This window comes from Triticum aestivum, chromosome 1D (genome assembly GCF_018294505.1).
Source record: "Triticum aestivum cultivar Chinese Spring chromosome 1D, IWGSC CS RefSeq v2.1, whole genome shotgun sequence".
Taxonomy (NCBI): Eukaryota; Viridiplantae; Streptophyta; class Magnoliopsida; order Poales; family Poaceae; genus Triticum; species Triticum aestivum.
In genome coordinates, this window is record NC_057796.1 from 463,156,472 (window position 1) to 463,180,883 (window position 24,412).

At 43.5% G+C, this 24,412-nt stretch overlaps 1 pseudogene; it reads right to left on the reverse strand.

The window, feature by feature from the left end:
* Positions 1-21,094: 21,094 nt before the first annotated feature.
* Positions 21,095-22,462, reverse strand: LOC123175759 (BTB/POZ and MATH domain-containing protein 3-like; annotated as a pseudogene).
* Positions 22,463-24,412: the final 1,950 nt, after the last annotated feature.

Genomic DNA, 24,412 nt, shown 5'->3' on the forward strand with positions numbered 1-24,412 from the left:
AGACTACTGTACTAGGTAGTGACGGGGGAGAGATTGTGATTGATCACGGCGTTGTCCGATCCAAAAAAGAAATGGTCTTCTTTTTATCGGCCGTGTCTGATTCACCTCACATTGTTCTAATAAAATCCATTATTTTTATAGTCATAATCATTTGATGCTTTAAAAGGTTTCCTGTATAAATAATATCTATAAAAGTTGAAAAAAATACTGGTAAAAAACACATTTGATATATCTGAATTTTAGTTGAGGAAATGAGTATGAGTAAATAAATTCAAACACGAGCCAAAAGCTTTGATGTTTTCTTGATTATTAAGAAGATTGTCAGGCCCCGCGCTACTACTAACTAATTGGGAATTAAAATAAATAAATTTCATCCATGGTTGCTGCTACTGGGCGTCATTACTATTTTTTCAGATATTATATATGATTATATTATGCAGTAGAAAACATCATTTATATTTCATCATATATATTTCATCGTAGATACAAAGTGATGGGTTCCGACATATGCACTGATGTAACGATGACAGACCGCACTGAAACACCACGAGAAGAGGTGCATATAGATAACCTTCCTCTGTATGTATATTATACATGAAAACACGAAAGGTCTATTTTTATATTTTTGTTTTTTCAGAATATAGGAGACATGGATATGGACTTTGGAGATGCACGGAAAGAATCCATTGAGGGTTCATATGCGATGTTGCTGCAAGGGGACAAAAATTCACAACATAAAAATGTCGAAGAGGTTATATCTCATAACAAAACCAAAAAAGGATGCTAATTTACATGTTATATTCACAAGGTATTTTTTAATATTACTATCAATCTTATTTTTGTGATATTGCCTCTTGTATTCAACTATTTTTGCTCAGTTTGATTGCTAAATTGGCTCATTTATTTATGAATTCGACAGCCTATGTTTGTACCCCTAGGGATATTACAGTCATCGAATCAATCAAGTCTGCCCCCAAGAATACCCAGTTCGTGGACATTGGAGATGCCTTGTTATCAACCGACGATTTGGAATGCCTTATGAAAGATGATATGTTCTTACATGACGGTGTAAGACCAATTGCACAAACTTTGTAATTAATAATATGAACAATATTTAATATTATAAAATGTACACATAATCTAAATGTTGATTACAGGTGATAAATGCTTACATATATTGCATGTTTGCTCACGACCATCTACAAGACAGAGCGGGTGAAAAGGTACACGTTGTTAGCACGTTTGTATCTGGCCAGATAAAAGAAGACGGGGAAAGAGACATAGACCCATCAAAATATCACCGCATCGTGCATCATGTTAATACTTATCTACAGCAAGATATGGTTAGTTTTTGTCTCGTTATCCATGCATATAATTATGTATTGTTTTTATTAATTCATATGTATAATGATTTATTAATATTTATATCTAATTGCGACCGTGACTTGTATGATATTTACACCAGTTATTCATTCCGATTAACATGCCGAGCTACCATTGGTATCTAGCAGTCGTCAATGCCAAAAAACGTGAGATTCAAGTATTGGACTGACTTGGTTCTCGGGTCAAACGCAATGACCTTGCTACTACGATAACTATCTATTATTTTTATTCATCTTAACATATGTTTTTGTTTGCCTTGATCCCTACTATTTCTTATATATAAAATAGTTACTAGGACTCGAGAAGTGTCTGAAACTTGTAGAGCACAGACCGGATTTTATCAGAGGTCATAAGTGGCCCGATCTGAATGTTACAAAATGGACGGTTGTAGAGCAGTTTCATGAGGCAATACAAACTGATGGGTAAGCACTTGTTACAATTGTTTGTTTATTTGATTCATCTGTGTGGTATTCTAAAGCATTATTTTATAATATTATAGCGTATCATGTGGACTGTTTATGCTAAATTATATGGAATACTGGACATCACATGCACTGTCAGACCAATTCACCCAGGTATTTCGTTTTTATACATTATCTCGTTATTTTATCTCAAAATAATATATAAATTGTTTTTATATATATCTTGTAGGAGGATATGAAACATTTTCGACAAAAATTAGCTGTCATTTTGCTCGATTCAGAGCTGAATAAGCTAAAAGGAGGTCCCATATACCATCAACCTGACGATCAAGAAAATTTAGCTAATTCTGATCTCGAGATACTGGACAATCCATCTGACGTAGTCAAAGACAAACGTCCTGCACCAATCACTATCATACCCACGGACCAACGTGAATTACTTGCCGGCCTCTGCAACTACATCATGTCGATCGATGATGCCGGTTGTTTGGAGTAAGTATCAGGTATCAATATTTAATGTGAGGTTGTATATTATTGTTCTTCTTACCATCCAATTTATAGGAAGGTATGGGTCTGGAGCTCGACACCCGATCCAATGGGCTTAAGTCTTAAGAAACTTCAGTGCATACTTAACATAGAGCAGCCCATGGACAATGATTGCTTCAACACAGCTGTGCGTATGCTGGCATGTGACGAGGGAGTATTGTTCACAGACCCTCCTGTGCACTACATGGATCTACGATTTTGTGTAAGTTATCGTAACTTTTCATTCTATGTGTCATTAGCATCAACATGTTGAAGCAATATTTCTTTTTTTTTACTTAGTCCATGATGCTAGAGTCAACACGAGGTCAGAAGTTTTGCGAGAAGAAAACTATCCAGACATTGGCAACATTATTTGATAGCTGGCCTGGGATGGACAATGACATCTCATCGTGCAACAAGGTAAGTAAAGTATTTTGTCCATTGTTATCATGGTTTATTATTGTTTCTAATAGCTCCACTTGTAGATTTATCTTCCCTATGCATCCATCGGCCCATACATCTTGTACGTCATCAAGAAAGAGGCACGTCGTCTATATATTCTGGATCCTATTCAAACATCACAATCGTTAGAGGAAAAAAATTGAGGCATGCACTGAAATTAAAAAGTTTTGCAAGGGATTTCAAAGAAGCACTCGAAATAAAGCTGCCTGGTTGGAATTACGATATATCTAAATGGCAACGTTTATTTCCGTTCGGTGTTCCAACGAGTATAGACGGGTAATGGATTCATAACAAAAACATTTACTTTTGTTATCACTATATTCTATATATTATTAATCTAAAGTTTTGCAGGAATGTGTCTGGCCATTTTGTTTTTCATTTTATGCTCTGGTGGAACGGTAAAGAATTGGTCAAGCCGATTTGCATGGTGAGTATTGTCAGTTACATGTTTTAAGACCTTCGGCGTGAAATTTTCATAATAACTACATGTATTGTTTGTGCAGGATGGGTATGAATTGAGGAAGCAGTTTTTATTACACTTGCTAAAACATCGTGGGAATGAAGCTAAAGGAAACTTTCCTGATATTGTGAAAGAATTACTTAAGCGCATCATCTAGATATTAATAGTTTTGTAATAGATGTTTAGTTGGAACATCGCTCGGTTTGTTACATGGACACGTCGTTAATTTTTCTTCATGTTATCAATTTACATTGCAAAAATGAACTTCAGTTATTAAATAATTGTATTTGTGTTTTATTGTTTGTACGTGTGGAATTTAACATGTAACTCTTGTAAACTATTTCAAGAGCCCGTGGCAACGCACGGGCACTCTACTAGTATATATATATATTTGATTCACTCATTTTGCTCCGTATGTAGTTTATAGTGGAATCTTTGAAAAGACTTATATTTAGAAACGGAGGGAGTACTTTCTTACGTATAAGTACGTACGTGTATGACGTACGTGTGTCATACATAGCAAACTACACGTGCATGTGTACGATACACACTTTGTCAAGTGGTTGCTTAATTTCAGCCCTACGTGCGCTTGCATGCATGGTACTAGCACGTGCCTATAACACACACACACAATAAAGTGACCTCATGTCATTATCTATGTGCTAACTCTCTTGAAACAGGCTTACACCCCATTTTATATATAAAGCAACCCCCAAAGAAAAATACAAGGCCGAACGATACAAGATGGTGAGGTAGCCCTCTTATAAAACTGTTCCCAAGATAAAGGATCTGGCAGCACGCACGCGACTACGCTACCGACAATGAACATAGCAAGATCTAAGCACACCTCCACGTTACAACCTAGAACACCTAAGCTGCACGACCACGTCCCCAGGAGGGAGAACGGCGCAGAGCGTCGTGACTGTCGAGACTAAAACGAACAAAGGTTGTCACTTGGAGCCTTGACACGCAAAGAAGAACCATGCCGACGTTTTCAGGAAGAGCGTGGCACCCACGGGGGTCGCCATCGTCGGCGCCGAAACACAGAGCTTTCGCTCGACGGCTCACCCGTGCCACCACAGTAGTGGCGGGCAAGGCCCTCAGGGGCGCCCGCCACTGACCTTCCACCACTACCAACATGCCATAATATATAGTTAAATTATTTACATATTATTTCAAATTATCCATATAGTTAAATTATAAATTAAAAATATTCAAGTAATAATTTGTGTATTTAATTAAAAAATCAAAGTAATTATATTTATATATATATATTTAAATAGATGCTAATCTAAGTTTAATTTTTAATGATCTTAATTAAATATTTATGCAGTATATAAAAGTGTTTATTTTATTTTGAATATTAGTTTATTAATAAAAATATTAAAATTTACAGATATTTTATATATTTTATAGATATTATCCTAGCCGCCACCGTGTTTGCACATTATTTTGTGGGTCATGACAGCTGGAACCCATGCCAGGGGCTTTCTCGTGAGAAAGAATGCGGGTCACTGACAGGTGCACCGACCCGCACTAGGGGCTTTCCCGCGAGAAAAAAGAATCCAAGACCCATGCCAGGGGCTTTTCCATGAGTTCTGCACCAAAGTGACTTTTCACGCCAAGTTTTAGTACTAGTGGTGTAATTGACTCTCTCAAAATCTCTAATAAGCATATCCACATACTACTAGTGGTGCAAAAAGGCCATATTTAACTTCAGACTAATAATGTCACCCTTCAAGTTGACTTATGATCAAGTTTTGGCTTAAAGAAAAACCCTCCTATTTTATATTTTATTTGTTCATCATTGAAAAGAAATGTGCAAGTGCTGGAATAAGAATATCCGTACTACCTCCATCCGGAACTTTTTTTTAGGGCTCTCCGTCCGGAATTACTTGCCGCTCAAACGGATATATCTAGCACTCACTAGTGCTAGATACATCCATTTGAGCCACAAGTAACGCTGTAAATCCGGACGAAGGGAGTACTATTTATGAAAGGAAATCTCAAATCTGGGCTCGTAGATAATTTTTTATGCCTGACTATGGGCGCTCCTCCCCATGACACCGCTAAAATACCGCACCCGGTCGCCTTGGAGGCCGGCACATGCCGCCGGCTTCCCCTGCGTTCCTGTGCTATTATGTTGACATAGGTTACAACGTGTGTCTACCCCCGCTATATATAAGAGGCCTAGGATACAAGTGTCCTACTAGGACACGACTCCATATCCTATCTAAACACAATACAACTACAAGTCCAATTGTAACCTACCTTGTACACTATATTCGACACAACTCTAACAGATTAGCTACATTTCTTACTTTTCAGCTCAATTTCAGGTACTTGCTTTGTGATATCTTTTCCCATAAATCTTTGTTCATTACTTGTCTTTCTGGCTCAGTTCGACGAGAATGGGCTTGAAGAGGACACATCTAGTTTGAAATTACATGGAAAAAAACCACTCGAGGGACCTTTCCGCAATTGAACTATGCACTAAGGTATGTTATCCCGCATTTTTGCCATTTATTTTCCTTCCAAGGTGTACTTGGAGTGCTTGCACAGCTTCAAAATTTTCACTCCCAAGGTTCCAGTTCTCTGTTCATCTGTCAGTCACTTCCACTGGTTATACCTGGAAATCCAAGACATGTGTTTACTTGAACCATTGGGTGTTTTGTTTATAGAATCTGTCAAATTCTACTTTTTATCTGTGAAAATTCTAGGTAAAACACAATGATCCAGGTTCAGTATTTGTATCACTCTTGTGTGTGCTGGTGAGCACCTTGGAATTTTAAAAAATGTTTGGCAATTTTGGCAGGAATACAACTGGTAACCAGCCCTTTTTTTAAGGGAAACTAACCGGCCTATTCACTAGTAGAAAACTAGGCTTTGGTCACAGGGCAATATTCACATTAGTCCCGGTTCAGTCACGAACTGGGACTAATGCGAGCATTGGTCCCGGTTCGTGCGGCCAGGGGCCTGCCGGGCCTCGTGGGGGCATTGGTCCCGGTTCGTTCGGCCCCTTTGGTCCCGGTTGGTGGGACAAACCGGGACCAATGGGCCACGCTACTGGCCCACCACCCTTTAGTCCCGGTTCATACCACAAACCGGGACTAAAGGGCTGGTCCTAGTTGCGGCCAGTATTTAGTCCCACCTAGCCAACCGAAGGGCGCTCACACCAGTTTATAAGCCCGTCCCTCTCTGCCTTGTTGAGCTCCTCTCAAAGTGAAAATAGATGCCCTTATACAGGGAATTTGACCTAAATTCACAGTAAATTTCTTTGAATTTCATAGAAATTTATTATGAATTTAGGTTGAATTTTCTCTATAGGCGCATCTATGTTCATTTTTTATAGTAAATAAAAATAAATAAACCTTAATAAAATAAAATAAAATAAACTATAGTAACTAAAATAAATAAACCTTAATAAATTAAATAAAAATAGCAGCAGTAAAATAAATAAAAATAGCAGCAGTAAAATAAATAAAAATAAAATAATTAAAGTAAAATACATAAGTAATTAGAAATAAAATAAATAAGTTTTTTGTTGTAAGTAGAAACAAAACAAAACAAATAAAGCAAAAGAGAAAACAAAAAACAGAGAAAAAAATTATGCCACCTACTGGGCCACCACGGCCTGAATACGACTTGAAACCCATCCGTGGGCCAGGATTCAGGCCCGCAGAAGGCCCAGTAGGCCCCACAGGCAAAGAGAACGGTTAGGCCCGAAAGCCTGCAGTTGAGAGGAGCTCGAGAGGGTGGGCGCAACAGCGCTTATAAACCACTCTCGAGCCCTCTCAACTAGCGAGGTGGGACTAAACTTTTGACGCGGGGCAGCACAAGGCCTTTGGTCCCGGTTGGTGCCACCAACCGGGACTAAAGGGGGTCATTGGTCCCGGTTCGTGGCACCAACCGGGACCAAAGGCCTTTAGTCCCGGTTGGTGCCACGAACCGGGACCAATGAGTTCCCTATATATACCCCATCGCCACAGCAGAGCACTCCACAGTGCTCTGTTTTTTCTGGCCGGCGAGGGGAGGGCATTTGGGTGCTCTAGCTCACCTCCTATGCACATGAGGTGTTCGATGAAATGTCTGAGCCACACTAGTTAATCTTTCTCCTCTCGAAACTCGACCTCCGAGCTCCATTTTCCCCGAGATTTGTCTAGGTTTAGCGGTCCGTCACGTCCTGTCCCCGTCTTCACCGCCGTCGATTGCCCGCACCGATCTCGTCGCCTGCACCACCGTGGTGAGCCTCTTGTTCTTATCTTCTTTCTGAAAGGAAAAAATTCTTACTTTAGATAGTTACTTGTCTAATTTTGTTACTTTTATTATTCCTTCTTATTACATAGTGCGATGGTTTTGGTATCCGCCCCCGTCGGCCCTCGTCCTATCTATGATTCGGATGTGGTATATATTATCTTTTTATAACTATTTGGTTCATTTATTGTTTATGACAAATATACCAACCAACGTGACATAGATTTTATTTATCTAGGAGGTGGTTGAACCAGAAATTCTAACCGACCCTATTGTCGAGAGGTTAAATTTAGTTGAAGAAGAAAACAATTACTTGAAGGAAAAAATAAAAAAATTGAGGAGGAGAAGATGATATTGGAGTTGCATGTTGCGGATGTCGTCGATGATCACAAGATCAAGATGGATGCAATACGCTTGAAGATTAGAAAGATTAGAAAATATGTCATTCATACCGAGGCTTGGTATCATTATGCCGTTGGATCAATTGTTACCTTGGTTGCGATTATGATCGCATTTGTTTTCGCATTGAAATGTTTTACATAGTTTCAATGTATGATTTAATTAATTAGATGCTCTGGAGAGCTATATATATGTTGTTAGATGAGAACTATGTATGTACTTTGGTTTTAATGTGATGATGAACTTCTATTAATTTGGTCACTTAATTATCTATTCATGATGTTCTGTAATGGTTTTTGACACACTTAATTATATATAATGCACGCAGATGAACCGGCAATGGATGTACGGTGACAGACACACCTCCGAGTACATTAAGGCGTGCATGATTTTCTCGAAGTGGCTGAGGCAAACAGGCAGAATGGTTTTATGTGTTGTCCATGCCCTATATGTGGGAATACGAAGTCTTACTCTGACCGGAAAATCCTTCACACCCACCTGCTTTACAAGGGTTTCATGCCACACTATAATGTTTGGACGAGGCACGGAGAAATAGGGGTTATGATGGAAGACGGCGAAGAAGAAGAGGACGATGACAACTATGTGCCCCATGAATACAGTGATGCTGCAACGGGGGAAGCTGCTGAAGATCAAGAGGAACCAGACGATGTGCCCAATGATGCTGCAAGGGGGAAGCTGCTGAAGATCAAGAGGAACCAGTGCCCGATGATGATGATCTCCGCCGGGTCATTGTCGATGCAAGGACGCAATGTGAAAGTCAAAAGGAGAAGCTGAAGTTCGATCGCATGTTAGAGGATCACAAAAAAGGGTTGTACCCCAATTGCGAAGATGGCAACACAAAGCTCGGTACCGTACTGGAATTGCTGCAGTGGAAGGCAGAGAATGCTGTGCCTGACAAAGGATTTGAGAAGCTATTGAAAATATTGAAGAAGAAGCTTCCAAAGGATAACGAATTGCCCGACAGTACATACGCAGCAAAGAAGGTCGTATGCCCTCTAGGATTGGAGGTGCAGAAGATACATGCATGACCTAATGACTGCATCCTCTACCGCGGTGCGTACAAGGATCTGAACGCATGCCCGGTATGCGGTGCATTGCGGTATAAGATCAGACGAGATGACCCTGGTGATGTTGACGGCGAGCCCCCCAGGAAGAGGGTTCCTGCGAAGGTGATGTGGTATGCTCCTATAATACCACGGTTGAAACGTTTGTTCAGAAACGAAGAGCATGCCAAGTTGATAAGATCAGTTTCGAGCTGGTGTTCCCACCATCCTTCTTCAATATCATGACGCACGTCCTAGTTCATCTAGTCGACGAGATTGTCATTCTGGGGCCCGTATTTCTACACAATATGTTCCCCTTTGAGAGGTTCATGGGAGTCCTAAAGAAATATGTCTGTAACCACGCTAGGCCAGAAGGAAGCATCTCCATGGGCCATCAAACAGAGGATGTCATTGGGTTTTGTGTTGACTTCATTCCTGGCCTTAAGAAGATAGGTCTCCCTAAATCGCGGTATGAGGGGAGACTGACTGGAAAAGGCACGCTTGGAGGGGACTCAATAATATGCAGGGACGGATATTCTTGGTCTCAAGCACACTACACAGTTCTACAGAACTCTACCTTGGTGACCCCGTATGTCGATGAACACAAGAACAGTCTGCGCTCCAAACACCCGGAGCAGTGTGACGACTGGATTACATGTGAACACATCAGGACTTTCAGCAGTTGGTTGGAAACACGTCTCAGAGGTGACACCACTGTTTGTGATGAGTTGTACTCGTTGTCCAGGGGACCATCTTCGACTGTATTGACTTACAAAGGATACGAGATAAATGTGAATACATTTTACACGATCGCCCAAGATCAAAAGAGCACCAACCAAAACAGCGGTGTCCGCTTTGATGCAGCAACTGAGAGGGGAAAGGACACATATTATGGCTACATAATGGACATATGGGAACTTGACTACGGACATGATTTTAAGGTCCCTTTGTTTAAGTGCAAATGGGTTAATCTGTCAGGAGGCGGGGTACAGGTAGACCCACAGTACGGAATGACAACAGTGGATCTGAACAATCCTGGGTACACTGACGAACCGTTCGTCCTAGCCAATGATGTGGCACAGGTTATCTATGTGAAGGACATGTCTACCAGACCGAGAAAAAGAAAAGATAAGGAAGCGAATACATCATACGATGAGCCAAAGCGCCACATAGTTCTTTCAGGAAAAAGGGACATCGTGGGAGTGGAGGGCAAGACAGACATGTCTGAAGATTATGAAAAGTTTCATGAAATTCCTCCCTTCAAAGTCAAGGCTGACCCAAGCATCCTGATAAACGATGAAGATTATCCATGGTTACGGCGCAATAAGAAAATGTCCGTTTTGTACATGAAGTGCATCTAGTTTTTGCCGTAACCCTCTCAACTTTCTTGCACATGCTATGTGGATGAAATGATGATACCATGCCAACTTTCAACCTTTTCAGAGTTCATTTGAAATGCTTTTCAATTTTAGGGTCTTATAGCTCAAAATAATTAGTAAATGCATGAAAAATAACAGGCCAAAAATTAAAAATTATGCCACCTACTGGGCTACCACGGCCTGAATACGATTAGAAACCCATCCATGGGCCAGGATTCAGGCCCGCAGAAGGCCCAGTAGGCCCACAGGCATGTACAGAGAGGTTAGGCCCGTAAGCCTGCTTTAGAGAGGAGCTCGACAGCTCAGGCGCACCGCACCTTATAAACAGGTGCGGCTCTCTCTCAGCTAGCGAGGTGGGACTAAACTCCCACCACCACCCGTTGTGCAAGGCCATTGGTCCCGGTTGGTGGCACGAACCGGGACCAATTCCACCCTTTGGTCCCGGTTGGTGCCACAAACCGGTACTAATGAGGCTGTGGCCCCACGAGCACCTTTAGTACCGGTTCGTGGCACGAACCGGTACTAGAGTTTCTTACTAAGCAGTTTTTTACTCCCACCTCACTAGCTGAGAGGCACTAGGAGCGGTTTATAAGCCCTGAGTGCAGAGACGATGAAGAAGAGGCGCAATGCTCACCTTCACGTTGCTTAGCTTCAAGCCTTGAGGAATAAGGTAGACTGCATGGAGCTATGTGCAGTGCAGTCTACACTATTCCGAAAGGCTTGAAGCTAATCAACGAGCATTGCGCCTCTTTTTTATTTTTAATAACTTATTACAACTCCGGACTTCTTGTGTTACGACAAAATAAAATAAACTTTAATAAAATTTATGAAACTAAAATTAACAAAGTATTTTCTGTTCAAAACATTATAAGAAACCTCTAGTATTATTGAAACTAAAATCATATAAAATTGATGCAACTAAAATTATCGAAGTATTTTCTGTTCAAAATCATTAAAAGCAAAAAGAATTTTCATAAAGAACTTTTTTTGATAGAAACTTTAATAGCAAAAAGAATTATCATAAAGTAAAATAAATAAGTAATTAGAAACAAAATAAAATAAAATAAATAAGTTTTTTGTTGTAAGTAGAAAAAAAATAAAACTAAAAAACTAAATACAGCAAAAGAATTTTCATAAAGAACTTTTTTTGATAGAAACTTTAATAGCAAAAATAATTATCATAAAGTAAAATAAATAAGTAATTAGAAACAAAATAAAATAAAATAAATAAGTTTTTTGTTGTAAGTAGAAACAAAACAAAATAAATAAAGCAAAAAAGAAAACAAAAAAACTAAATACAGCAAAAAAAAATTGTTGGGGCGCTGCCCGCTGGGCCTTCCAACCCTCGGGTTTGCAAATACAGGCCTAGAAGGGCTAGAGGGCTCAACGGGCAGCGCGCCAAAGTTAGGCCCAGAAGCCTGCTATTAGAGAGGAGTTCGAGACAGCAGCCGCGCCGGGGCTTTTAAACTGGTGCGGGCGCCCCTCGGCTAGCGAGGTGGGACTAAACTTTTGCCCGCGACGCGGGCAGCAAGAGGCCTTTGGTCCCGGTTGGTGCCACCAACCGGGACTAAAGGGGTGCATTGGTACCGGTTCGTGGCACCAACCGGGACCAATGCCCCCCTTTAGTCCCGATTGGTGCCACCAACCGGGACCAAAGGGCGCCGCTTCCCGCCCTTTGGGCTGCTGAAAAGAGGGCTTTGGTCCCGGTTGGTGCCACGAACCGGGACCAAAGGCTTTGCTATATAAGCAAACACTTAGGAAATTTTTCAGAGTTCATCTGCAGTTTGCCCCGACGACGCCGACGCCGCCAGGCTGCCTCGACGCCGCCCGCCGCCCCCGCCGTCGCCGTCGCCGTTGCCCGCGCCCTTGCCCCGACGCGCGCCGCCCCGGCCCGTCCCCGTCGTCGCCGTCGCCCTGCCCCACCCTTCGCCGCCGTCGCCCCCTACCCCGAGCGCGCGCCCACTGACCCGTCGCCATCCTCGCCGCCGACCCCGCGGTCCTCCTCACCTTGGTCCGGCCGGCGCCCTCCCTAGCATTTTTTCTTGTTTTTTTCCATATATATATGCTTGTTTTTTTTATATATGATGATATATATGCTTGTTATCATAATTGTTTTTGTTCATATATATATATATATATATGTAATGATTTTTTTATAGAATATGATGTTTATTTCATAGATGATCACATATATGATGTATGCATGGATGTGAATGAAATATGATGTTTTTTTGTTCATAGAACATGATGAAATATGAACAATGCATTAGGCAAAACATTTACTTTTTTCGAAATATGAAATATGAAATATGAACAATGATGAAATAGGAAGAAAGGAGAAGAAGAGGAGAGGAAGAAGAGGAGAAATAAATAAGAAGAGGAAAAAAGAAGAAAAAGAAGAGGAGAAGAAGAAAGGAATAGAGGAGAGAAGAAGAAAAAATAGAATTTTTTTTCTATTTTTTCTTCTTCTCTTCTATTCCTTTCTTCTTCTCCTCTTTTTTTCTTCTTTTTTTCTTCGATCTTCTCCTCTATTCCTTTTCTTCTTCCCCTCTTTTTATTTCTTCTTCGTTTTCTTATGTTTTATCTGGTCTGTCGTCGATATACCCCTCTCCCGATAACTTCAACACGAGGGGGGGTCGATATACCCCCTCCCCGATAATATTATTTTCCCATGTACGTATGTCGTCGTTGTCAATATAACCCCCTCCCGATAACTTCAACACATGGGGGGGGGGTCGATATACCCCCTCCCCGATAACATTTTTTTCCCATGTATGTATGTCGTCGTTGTCGATATATATAACTCCCTCCCAGATAACTTCAACATGATGGACGGTCGATATTTATACCCCCTCTCGACCGTGATAACTTATACCACGGGAGCACCCCCCGGCCCTCTCGCTCGACCAAAACTCTCGAGGACACCCAAACCCTAGAAAAAACGATGTCGGTCTCCTACCCCCTCCCGCCGCGCCCCTACCCTTGAAGCGTTGCCGAGGCCACCCCAAACCCGGAATAAGCTAGGTCTACGTTTTCACTAACCACCTGCTGTCATGTTTGTGTAATAATTGTCATGTTGTAATATTTGCATAAACAATGGAGCACGGACGAGACGAGCAAGCAGAAGAGGTGTTGGGGGACATAATCTTAGCCGGAGGTGATATCTTATCGTATCTTAACGACAATGATGGTATGGAAGAACAGGGTGAAGAAGCAGGCTACGGTGATCGAAGAGTGGAGGAGGAAAGACATGATTATGATGGCTCCGGTGACCCAATGCTGGTGCAAGAAGGAGCCCGTGGTGACGGCTCCGGTGACCGAACAGAGTCCGGCCAGGTAAATATATTAGTTAAGCCTGTGCTGACTAGCTAATTGATGCATTCATTGTTTTGGTATGTACACATATTAATTAACACTCGTCTTTCTTCCTTTTTCTAGCCCTCCGGATCGAGCACAACTGCGGTAAAGAGACGAGGCCCGAAGAGAAAGTTGCGCTCGGATGAAAGGTTTGAGATCACAGCAATCGCGCGCGACGGCCAACCGATTGAACCCATCCGGACAAAGGATGCATTTGCTGCTCAGTGCGGGGTTCTAGTTAGGGACAAGATCCCGATCAGCATCCAACAATGGTATAAGCCTAAGAAGGAAGACCCTGAGGTGTCTTATGTCAATGATATGCAGAAAGATGATCTTTGGACTGAGCTGAAGGCAAATTTCACCCTACCGCCAAAGGAGGATCCGGAGAAGCCAGTTAAAGAGCAATTAATCAAGTCTCATGCTCTTAAGAAGATGGCAGACCTATTCAGGAGGTGGAAGAATGAGCTGAAAACGTTTGTCGACAAAGAAGAGACACCAGAATTCATCGGCCGGTATGAGAAGATCAGAGATCACTGGCCCGCATTTGTGGCCCACAAGACATCGGAAAAGAGTAAGAAGATGTCAGCGACAAACAAGAAGAATGCTGCGAAGAAGAAGCTTCACCATCGCACGGGGTCAGGTGGCTACCTCAAAGCCCGGCCTAAGTGGGCCAAGGCTGAGAATGATCTGCTTGAAAAAGGGATCGAACCACAGACAATGAACTGGACAGACCGTTGCCGGACTTGGTTCTTCGGGGCTGGCGGAACCTTGGACCCTGTATCAGGGAGGTGCGTTTGGACGAACGAGCTTTTGAGAATACCAGTCAAGAAGATTCAGCAATATATCGATGCAGTGCAGGAAGGGATGTTCGTTCCAGACAGAGAGAACGACGAGCTCACAATGGCCCTCGGGAATCCTGAGCACCCTGGACGGACACGAGGCACGCTAGGCTCCGTTCCGTGGAAGGCTAGTTTTCCGGACGCAGGCGGTTACAAAAGCCAGGAGAGGAGGAAAAAAATGGAGCAGACCCAAATTTAGAAGCTGCACGAAAGGGTTCAAGCGCTAGAGGAACGAGACGGCAATCGACATGCCGAAACTACCCCCGAAGCTACCCCGCCATCTCAGTAGAGAAGCAGCGTGGCTTCCACCGAGCTGCTTCAGCCGGAGCATGTCTTGACGGCTCCTGCTAGCTACCCCGTGGATGCTATCACGGAGTCTCAATATTGCCACCTTATGGCGCAATGGCAGAACTTCAAAGTCAAGGCAGCTGTTGGCTCTGTTTTACCTCCTGAACCCGGCGCAACCTACCACTTCCGGCCGATTCCAGAAGGATATGCTAGGGTGATGGTGGATGAAATAACGGAGGGATTTGAGGACCTCCATCTTGACCACCCTACCGGTGAAGGGGAGATTCGGCTGGGTTTAGCTCTGAAGACTCCGTGCCTATGGTGGAAGGAGCTCATTAACCTTCCGAACTGGACGCCTCCGGCGAGTAAGGGCACTCCGCCGCCGCCTCCTCCTCCGGCGAGTGATCAGGGCACTCAGCCTCCTTCTCCGGTGCGTGGCGGCACTCCGCCTCCTCCTCCGGCGAGTGATCAGGGCACTCATCAGCCTCCTTCTTCGGCGCGTGGCGGCACTCCGCCTCCTTCTCCGCCCGCGCCGGCGTGCCAGAGCAGCCAGCCTCCTCCTTCTCCGCCTCGTCAGCAAGGGCGGAAGAGACCCGCTGCCGCTTCGGCTGCTCCGGCGCGTCGTAGTCCTTCTCCTCCGCCTCGTAAGCAAGGAAAGAAGACAGTCGCAGCCGCTCCGTCTGCTCTGTCGGCGTCTAGCAGTACAGCTGCCAGAGGCGGGAGGCAATACAGATTCGGTCCTTCTCTGAAGACTCCACAGAAGTTACCATACGAGAGGACCGAGGAGGAGAACGCGAAGATCGTGCGAGCCGAAGTGAAGAACTTCTTTGAAGGGGTGAAAGCAAAGAAACATCCACCTCCGGAGGAGAAGGTAGATCCGGTGAAAGCGAAGCGCACTCTGGATGCCCTGACAAAACCACCAAAGTCTCCGCCGAAAGGCAACTATTAGCGCATTATTGCAAAGACATTTGTCGAAGCGGAGCGGTCGGGAAGTACTATCAGTGATCAAAGGTTAAAAGAACGACGAGTTGGGAAAAAAATTGCCCAGCTCAGCGAACAAGCGAACCAATCGTGCCCCCCGCTCAAGGTGTCTAAAGACATCGTCGCTAATGATCCGAGGATGGTGGCCGGTTATAGCAATCTTGGAGATTACCTGCCCGACGATGTACATTATGAAATCATGGAGGTGGACGAACACAAATACCATTACGGGAAGCCTCTCGTCAAAGATGAAAGATCTCTAACAACGATGATGCGAAGATTACATGATTGGTACATGAAAACCTGCAGAGAGTCTGATGGGATGAATACTTTGACGCTGAGAGTTAAACCGGAGCATGACCTCGTTGGAATTGAACTGATGAATGTTCCATTTGACGAGTTCTTCCAGTTTTACAATCAAAAGGCCCTCGATAAATCAACGATCACTTGCTACTGTCTGTAAGTAGTACTAATTCTGTCATTAAGTCTCTCTATATAGGTCAGCTCTTTCATTGCATGTATTTATAATTATCCTCACTATATTATGCAGATTGAAGATCGCCGAATTGAAGAAAAGACAAATCGGTGATATTGGGTTCATTAACACAAATCTCATAGATGCATATACGGTTGAAAAACATCCCAAAGAAGCCGAGGCCAACTTGCTACGATCGTTGGTATTAAATCAAAACAAAGATATAATACTCTTTCCTTACAACTTCAAGTGAGTGTTACTGTCTTGTGCATATTCGGTTTCCCTTATTAGTCCAGGTTATGGTAATGTAATTGATGACTTATGCATGCATGCGCAGCTTCCACTATATTCTCCTAGAGATTAAGCTTGAGCAGGGAGTAGTAACCGTCTTAGACTCGAGACGAAAAGATCCCCAGGACTATGCGGACATGACTCAAATGCTCGAGAAATAAGTTAAATTGATCATTATCCACCATATCAGCAACTTCGTTCATTTCCTGATATCAAATAATTGTTTTCTTTGTCTGGCAGGGTTTGGAGAAAATTCACCACAAAAGCTCCGGGACTGCCGAAGAAGCTGCAATTTAGACACCCGAAAGTAAGTACTATAGTAGCATGTTCCGCACATCTCCTAGTGATTCAAGCGCTAGTTTCATCAATACCATTTAGCATGCTTGCTTATCAGTTAGATTGACCTCTATTTCTTGTAAAGTGGTTGTGGCAGGACCAAGGGAATGATTTCTGTGGATACTACGTTTGCGAGTCTATCCGCCACACGACCTGTGAGCGGGGCTACTCTGACGACCAATATGAAGTGCGTAAGCAACAATATTCACAATTTTATTTTATTACCATCATTTGTGTCGAGTTTCATTTATTCATATATATATATATATATATGTATTGACCCCCTTCTTCAAATTAGATGTTTCGGATGCGGGATGAACTCCTAGCAGAAGATCGTATGCGAGCAATTCAAGAGGAATTGGCGGCATTCTTCCTTGACCACGTGATCGCTGAAAACGGAGAATACTATGTGGACCCTGTGTTCTTACAATTTAATTAGGAGATTATATTGTAAGAGATAATTATTGTATATATGTAGCCGGTAGTGTCAGATAGATATACGAGAATTTGTTGTTCGACCAATCTCTCAGAGAAGGAGAGGTGGTCGATATCACTTCTCTCTGCATGCATATGTTCATGACGATCTTCTGTTTCCTTCATTTACTTACTAGCTAGCGTGTCTAGTCCTCTCCGTACGTATATAGTACGTAGCGTCGACCAAGCACGGAGATAAGAGAGGACACTTCTCTCTATTAATTAGCTAGCTAACACAATATATGAAACACCTAAATTAACCCCCCAAAACCCCCCAAACCCCACCCCCCCCCTTTCAAAAAAAACAAAAACCCGAGCCCCTAAAATGCTGACGCGTGGATGCCTATTGGTCCCGGTTGGGGACACCAACCGGGACAAAAGGCCCTGCCTATTGGTCCCGGTTGGTGACACCAACCGGGACAAAAGGCCCTGCCTATTAGTCCCGGTTGTTCGCACCAACCGGGACCAAAGGCCCCCTGCCTGGGCTGGCAGCAGCGGCCACGTGGAGGACCTTCTATCCCGGTTCGTGTAAGAACCGGGACTAAAGGGTTAGGGCTTTAGTAACGACCCTTTAGTCCCGGTTCAAAAACCGGGACAAATGGCCCTTACAAACCGGGATAAAAGCCCCTTTTCCTACTAGTGATTCTTGATAACAGACCGAGTCTGGTATTTTACTCATTTCTTCCTTTTCGATCCTTGGTGGGTGGTAATGTTGAAATTGTCTTTAGGCGCTTCAGTCCAGTCATTCAGTGTATGTTTTAGCACTCAGTAATTGCTAGTTTGATTTGGTTGAGTGTAGGCGAATGGGCCTTGATTACGAGGATGCGACCCTGTACTCAGGTAGGAGTCTCTGCTTTCTCCAAATTGGCAAGGGAGACAAAGCCTTTGCAGATGCTTATACTTGTAGAATGAAGCGCCTTGATTGGCCAAAGGCGTGCTATCGGCAGGGAGCATCTCTAGTGCTGATGAAGGTGAGCTCAGCCGAACTGTTTTTTCTTGAATCATTTTCATGGAAAAACTTTAACTTCTTATATGTTCTACTTTGTTTGTCCAGGATTATGGAAAGGCTTGTGATGCGATTTTTGATGGTTTGGAAACGGAACCAGGGAATCTTGAGATTGAGAACGCCTTACGGTGTGCTATATATTCCATTACGTACAACAATTTTACAACACATTGTATGTTATTCATGTTGGCAATGCCACCTACACTAGCAGTCATCAGGGTCTAAAATCTTTCAAACAATATACCAATGCCTTCTTGGCCAAGAACCAGTTCCCAGTTTAATCACGTTTCTTTAGCTTTAAACCTTCCAGTACATTTTCAACTTGTAACATCATTTGGTTAGCAATTACTATCGAAAACATAAAAAACAGAGATAATTCAAAATTGCATACTCTCAGCTCATCAGATCAAAGTACGCAACAGTGTTTCCGGTTCCTGGTGGTATTGGGCACCAGTTATACCGCTGTGATCTTCAACTTACGACTGTTGTATAATATGCAGGGGGGCTACCGATTCCTTGAGGATATCTCGTGGCGCCAAGAAGACTGTATCGAAGTGCCAATAGGAGCTTGGTTACTGCCTGCCTGCACGCATCTGCATTATTTTTCTGAGTTTTATCCATATTGTTTTATATTGTACTCCCTCCGTAAACTAATATAAGAGCGTTTAGATATTCTAAACGCTCTTATATTAATTTACAGATGAGTAGATAGAGAAACAATTAAATTGTAGGTAGGGCAAGTGTGGGCTTTCCGTAGTCGTTGCTGGCACGCATCGAGTGTGCTTGTCAATGACATGTGTCTACTGAACACTGAATTTAATGTAAAATGGTATGACACGCTTAAACAGCGAATCCTTTGGAATTGATGCTTTGATCACATCCTGGTGCATATGCGAGTGCCGTAACAAGAAGCAGCTCCGGAATGAAGCTTCATTTTATGATCCCACGCTTGAAGCAGTGCTTGGCATGCAGTCCGAAAATTCTGGCATGGCCTCTGCTAGACCACTACAGAAGGCAAAATGGATACAGGAACTTCCACTTGGGTTTTGTCATTATAAAGGGTCCAATTATAAGGTTGATTGTTTCCATTACTGCTAGTGCAGGTTAGCCATCTAATTTTGTCAACCTTCTTTTTACATTTTTTCTTAAGAAGGTCCAAATTATCCTGACAAGTTTGCCTTGGGTTTGAATAATTTGAAGTTGCCACTAGGAAGGGAGTGTCTAGGAAGGCGAGGGATTATTTGTGCAGAATTTTTACCCCTGATGCGCGAATATACTGAAATGAAGTGCCCAGGCAAAAAGAATATCGAAGCAGATTGACAATTTGAAAGTCCAAGAAAAGGGCTTCAACTAATGTGGAGTAACTTTTGCTTTAGGTCCTTTTCAAAAAGAAACTTTTGTTTTAGATCAGGAGATACTTAATTTACATCTCTTCAGAAAAAGATAATAGAGCAAAAAATAAATAAATGCCGTGACACAAACTAAAGCAGCAGATGCCTTTGCTCTGAGGTGTGCTGATCTTGATCAAAAGAAACGATCAACTTTGCCAAACAAACTCAATGGCACAGTTGAACAACACACAGTTATCTCTGAAACCGCTTTCTTTCTGCAAAGAAAAAGAAAATCCCTCGTCTAGATGCCGATGCAGCATCCAACAATATCCTGCTGTTTGGGTGCTCCACCACCACAAAAGCCACCCTTTCACACCATCATACCCTCAGACCTGTAAAAGCACAGCCGAGCCAAAATGTGCTCTTGGACCAGCTAAATCTTGCATTCCTGAACTTGCTTGCTAGATTCTTTCATTCCACCGCAATTTCCTTCGGTCACTGCATCGCACCAACGGTTAGCGTTTCACCAGCGCTGATTGGTCTCAGTTGTTGTCCTCTGCACATTGTGTAGTTCAGCTAGGTTCTCTGCACATTGTTAATGTTCTAGGACTAGTATTTAAGGTGAGGGGGAGCATTGCAAGAAAGGGATGGCTTGGATGGGTATGTCCAGTAGCATGAGGTGGTAGCGGAGAGAGAGAAGAGACTAGAAGCTTGCCCTGTTCATCATCATCTTCTCCTTCTGCCATTGCCGGCCGGCATACGTAGGTGCATCGATGTGATCCTTCTCAGGTGCAATGTCAAGAGCACCAAGGCCATCAGGGTCCTCTTCTATTGCCACATCGCCGTGTAGGTCCCTGGCCACCGCCGCGGCAGCGCTGTCCATCAGCAACTTGGTGAACGTGTTCAACAACGCCCACCAGCAGATCGGGCTCGCCCTCTACGGCCTCGTCTGGCTCCAGCCCCTCATCGGCCAACGACCACAAGGAGGTGGCCATGAATCCATGATGCCGTAGCATGTCGATGGGCAAATGCAAAGCCGATCTGTACAGTTCATGAGCTGGAATTAAAATAGCTAGAAGAGGAACATCAGAGACTCTCGTTGTCTTGCCTCTTCCGCACCATAATCTAGGGTTAAAGTTTCAGCAACTCTTTCAATGAAGCAGCAGATTTGACAGCTTCTCGATCATACATAGATACAACAGGCGGTATGGCATTTCGCCCAGCCGGAGATTGCATGATTAATAAGAGATTTATATCAGAAACATTCAGCTCGCGGTACCCATACAGTGAGACATTCCATGAACCATATTGATAGTTTGAAATTTCCAAAATACAATGACCAAGTGACCAAAGCGCATGATTCCTCGTACAGGTTCAGGTACCGACACATTTTAGTCTATGTGAGAACACACCATTACAACCAACGAACTATGCTTTCAAGATAAGGTTAGCGATGAGCTCGCTCATAACAGAGGGGTCAGTTGCAGCTATATGCTCCCACTCGCTGGTCGCCATGACTCCTCGCAAATCTTTAGTAGACTGGACTTTAAGGAACTCTAAGCAGGCCTTTTTGAGTCGGCTGCAATAGTGCTGCGCTGCCAGACCAAGGATGGGTGTCACCGAGCTCAAATCTACGAGCCCACACAGCCTCTCTTCGCACATCAACTTGAGCCGTGGGAGATCATACCTGTCCGCCCCAGCATGCAAGTGTCGCAGCCACATAACCTGAGCCGCGGCTTCTCCTTCCGCCTCCATCTTGGGCATTGAGTCAGTGTAGATGAAACTGAGCAAGGCCTTGAACACATTAGGCTCCATGTCTTGGATCTGTATGGCACTGGCTGTAGGAATGCCCTCCCTCGTCGGACCAAAAAGCTCTGCCATGAAGACAGCAGAACGGGTCGCGAGCACACACCGGTGCGCGTCGAACATCTCATGGCCGACCTCGAATGTCACGTCGGTGCCCACCTTGGTCACCAAGAGATGGTTCAGGTGCTAGCTTATGTTAGATGGTGGCACTTTCACAAAGGTAGCAGCAGCTTCAGCAATGATGAAGTCACACCGGATAGTGAAAAGATCACCCTTGAGATGTTCTGACTTCTCAAGGTCCTCTTTTTTTACGAAACGACGGCGACCCGAACCAATACCACGTCTAGAGAAATCAAATGCGTCGGTTGCGCGGATGCGTGCAAGCTCTTGCATGTGAACCTGACGGACCAAACTAAACTGCCGATGCACCTTCACCGGCCGCGCAACATCCTCATCAAGGACAAGATAAACAGAGATAAAACCGGCGTCCTCCACACGGGCACCATTGGGATAGAACTTCAAGGCCCATCGATAGCCTCCAGCGGTGAAGGAGCGGCCCGTGATGTGCACTCCCGTGGGCATATCCTTAACACGGGAGTAATCTTGGACCACAAGCTGGTGATACCACCAGCCGTCGCTGCCGCTGCCGGCCGTGCTGGAGTAGGTGTCCGGCACCCCGGAAGGTGGCTGCACAAGCCTGCCGTCAGCAACAAGGGATACCCCGGCGAACGACATGATTCCTACGATCTAGATCTTGTGGGCGATGTGGACCAGCAGGGGTGGGGTTGGTGAGCGAGCGGCAGGGGAAGACGTGGCAAGGGGAGGGGAGCGGGCTACGGTGAGGCGGCGCCGGGGAGTGATCGACGGCGAGGCGGCATTGGGGACGGCGGCGGTGCGGGAGGTGTGAGTGAGACTTGGAAGACTAGGGGTTTGGCGTTGGGGATGAGTGACGGCGGTGCGAGGTTAGGTTGGATTAGAAACGAGGCGCCGCCCAGGAAAAATCCGCGCGGTGGGCTGAAAATTTTCCGCCTGGCCCGAATTGTTCCGGCGTGGGCTGCAGGGTCAGGAAATTCCACAAGGGCAAGTGCCAACCGTGTCTGAAAAATTCCCGCCTGGCCCGAATTGTTCCGGCGTAGGAGTCTCTTCTAAAAAAAAGTAGTAGAAGTCTATAAAGTACGAGGACTAGCTGTGTTGAGTGATGGGTTAATGGTTATTGTTTAGATTGTGATTTTTTGTTCTTAAAAACATTTTCCTTTTTTGCAGAGATTTCCGTTGCCTTGTTTAAATTTTAGTTCAAACTACAACATTTGCTTGCTAGTAAAAGCAAACAAAATCCAGTAAATCTAACACGTACCCACACACTAGTCCAGTACTAATGTGGAAAAATTTCAGCTCATTTGGGCCAAAATGTATGCATCTGTCAATTGAAGGCCGGCGATTAGAAACGGTTTTTATGGCTGTTGTTCCCACCCAAATACAAGCTTCTCACATATCATACCGCAAGCAAGCATGCATGACTTCTTCTGCTCCTGCAATCAGCAATCGGCAACCCAAAAATTCCACAAAGATAAAAATTTAGTGCTCCTCATCGGAAGCACAGATCTCTACAAGCATGAACTGCTAGAGATGAACAGATATGAGAGGCAATCCAGCTTTTCCCTCATGTATGAAATTGCCAATTATTCAAATAGCAAGAGCGTGAAGCCATGGACACCCAAGTCGAGGGAGATATAGTTAAAAGCATTAGTTCTGGATTTTATTTGCTCACATATTATGCATAGTTAATGCCATTTTCTCACATATCATACATGGACAAGTGCAGATCAAGAGCTGGATCTTATCAACCTGAGCCTATTCATGTTCCCACAGAGCAAACAGATTATCATGTGAAGATAATGGGCCAAAAGGGAAAAGCTAGTGCTTGCTAAAACAACTAATCCAGCTAGCCCTGCAATGGGCACCAGAAGGAAAACAATTAAGTAACCTAGCTAGCCCTGCAATGAGCTCAAGAAGCAAAAGAAGGCTTAACTTTTGTGTTGCTCATTTGATGTACGTGTGGACTTGGACTCATGAATGAGAACCTGGTTGTGCTTGGATGTGAACTTGTGTGCTTGGATCCGAACCTGGATGTTTATGGCAAATGTTGATATTGTGTAATGAATTATGTATATGTGAATTGTGTGCAGGGATATGACATCAAATTACAGGGGGGTTCTATCCGATTTTTGAACTGAAACCTAAAATTTTGAATTTGAATCCGAGATATGGATTGTGTCCATATTTTGGAATTAAACTTGGTTCATTGGTGTAGACGATGATTATTGTATATGTAACCATGAAAAAAAATGCTTCTTTGGTCATGTGAATAATTTGCTCACAAGTTGCAATAGGGGTACAATTGTCTTTTCAGGTTTCATTTAACACCGTTAGTGGTCAAAATGGATGGAAGTATCACAAAGGGAACAACATTTAGACTTAGTGTTACATAAGGAAGAAAAAGTTTTGGGTGTCAAAAGGGAAAGAAAATTTAAGACGGTGTTAAATAAGGAATTGTCTCTACAATAATCCCTCTGTTTGAGAATCTCCGGTCACAAACATTAAATTTAATATATCAGATTTTGAGGGAGGATGGAACGGTGTGTTTTGATTAGGAGGATATAGGAACTATGGCGGCTGAATTTTATAAGAATTTGTGTGATGGTGAGCCTACTGTGGACATTGAGGAGGTTTTATCCCATGTCCCATGCAAAGGTGGATGATGTTATGAATGGCATGCTTATTGAGACCTATACTGAGAAAGAAGTAAAAGAAGCATTGTTTTAGATGTTTCCAACCAAAGCACCTTGCCTAGGCGGTTTTCCAACACATTTTTTCAGAGCA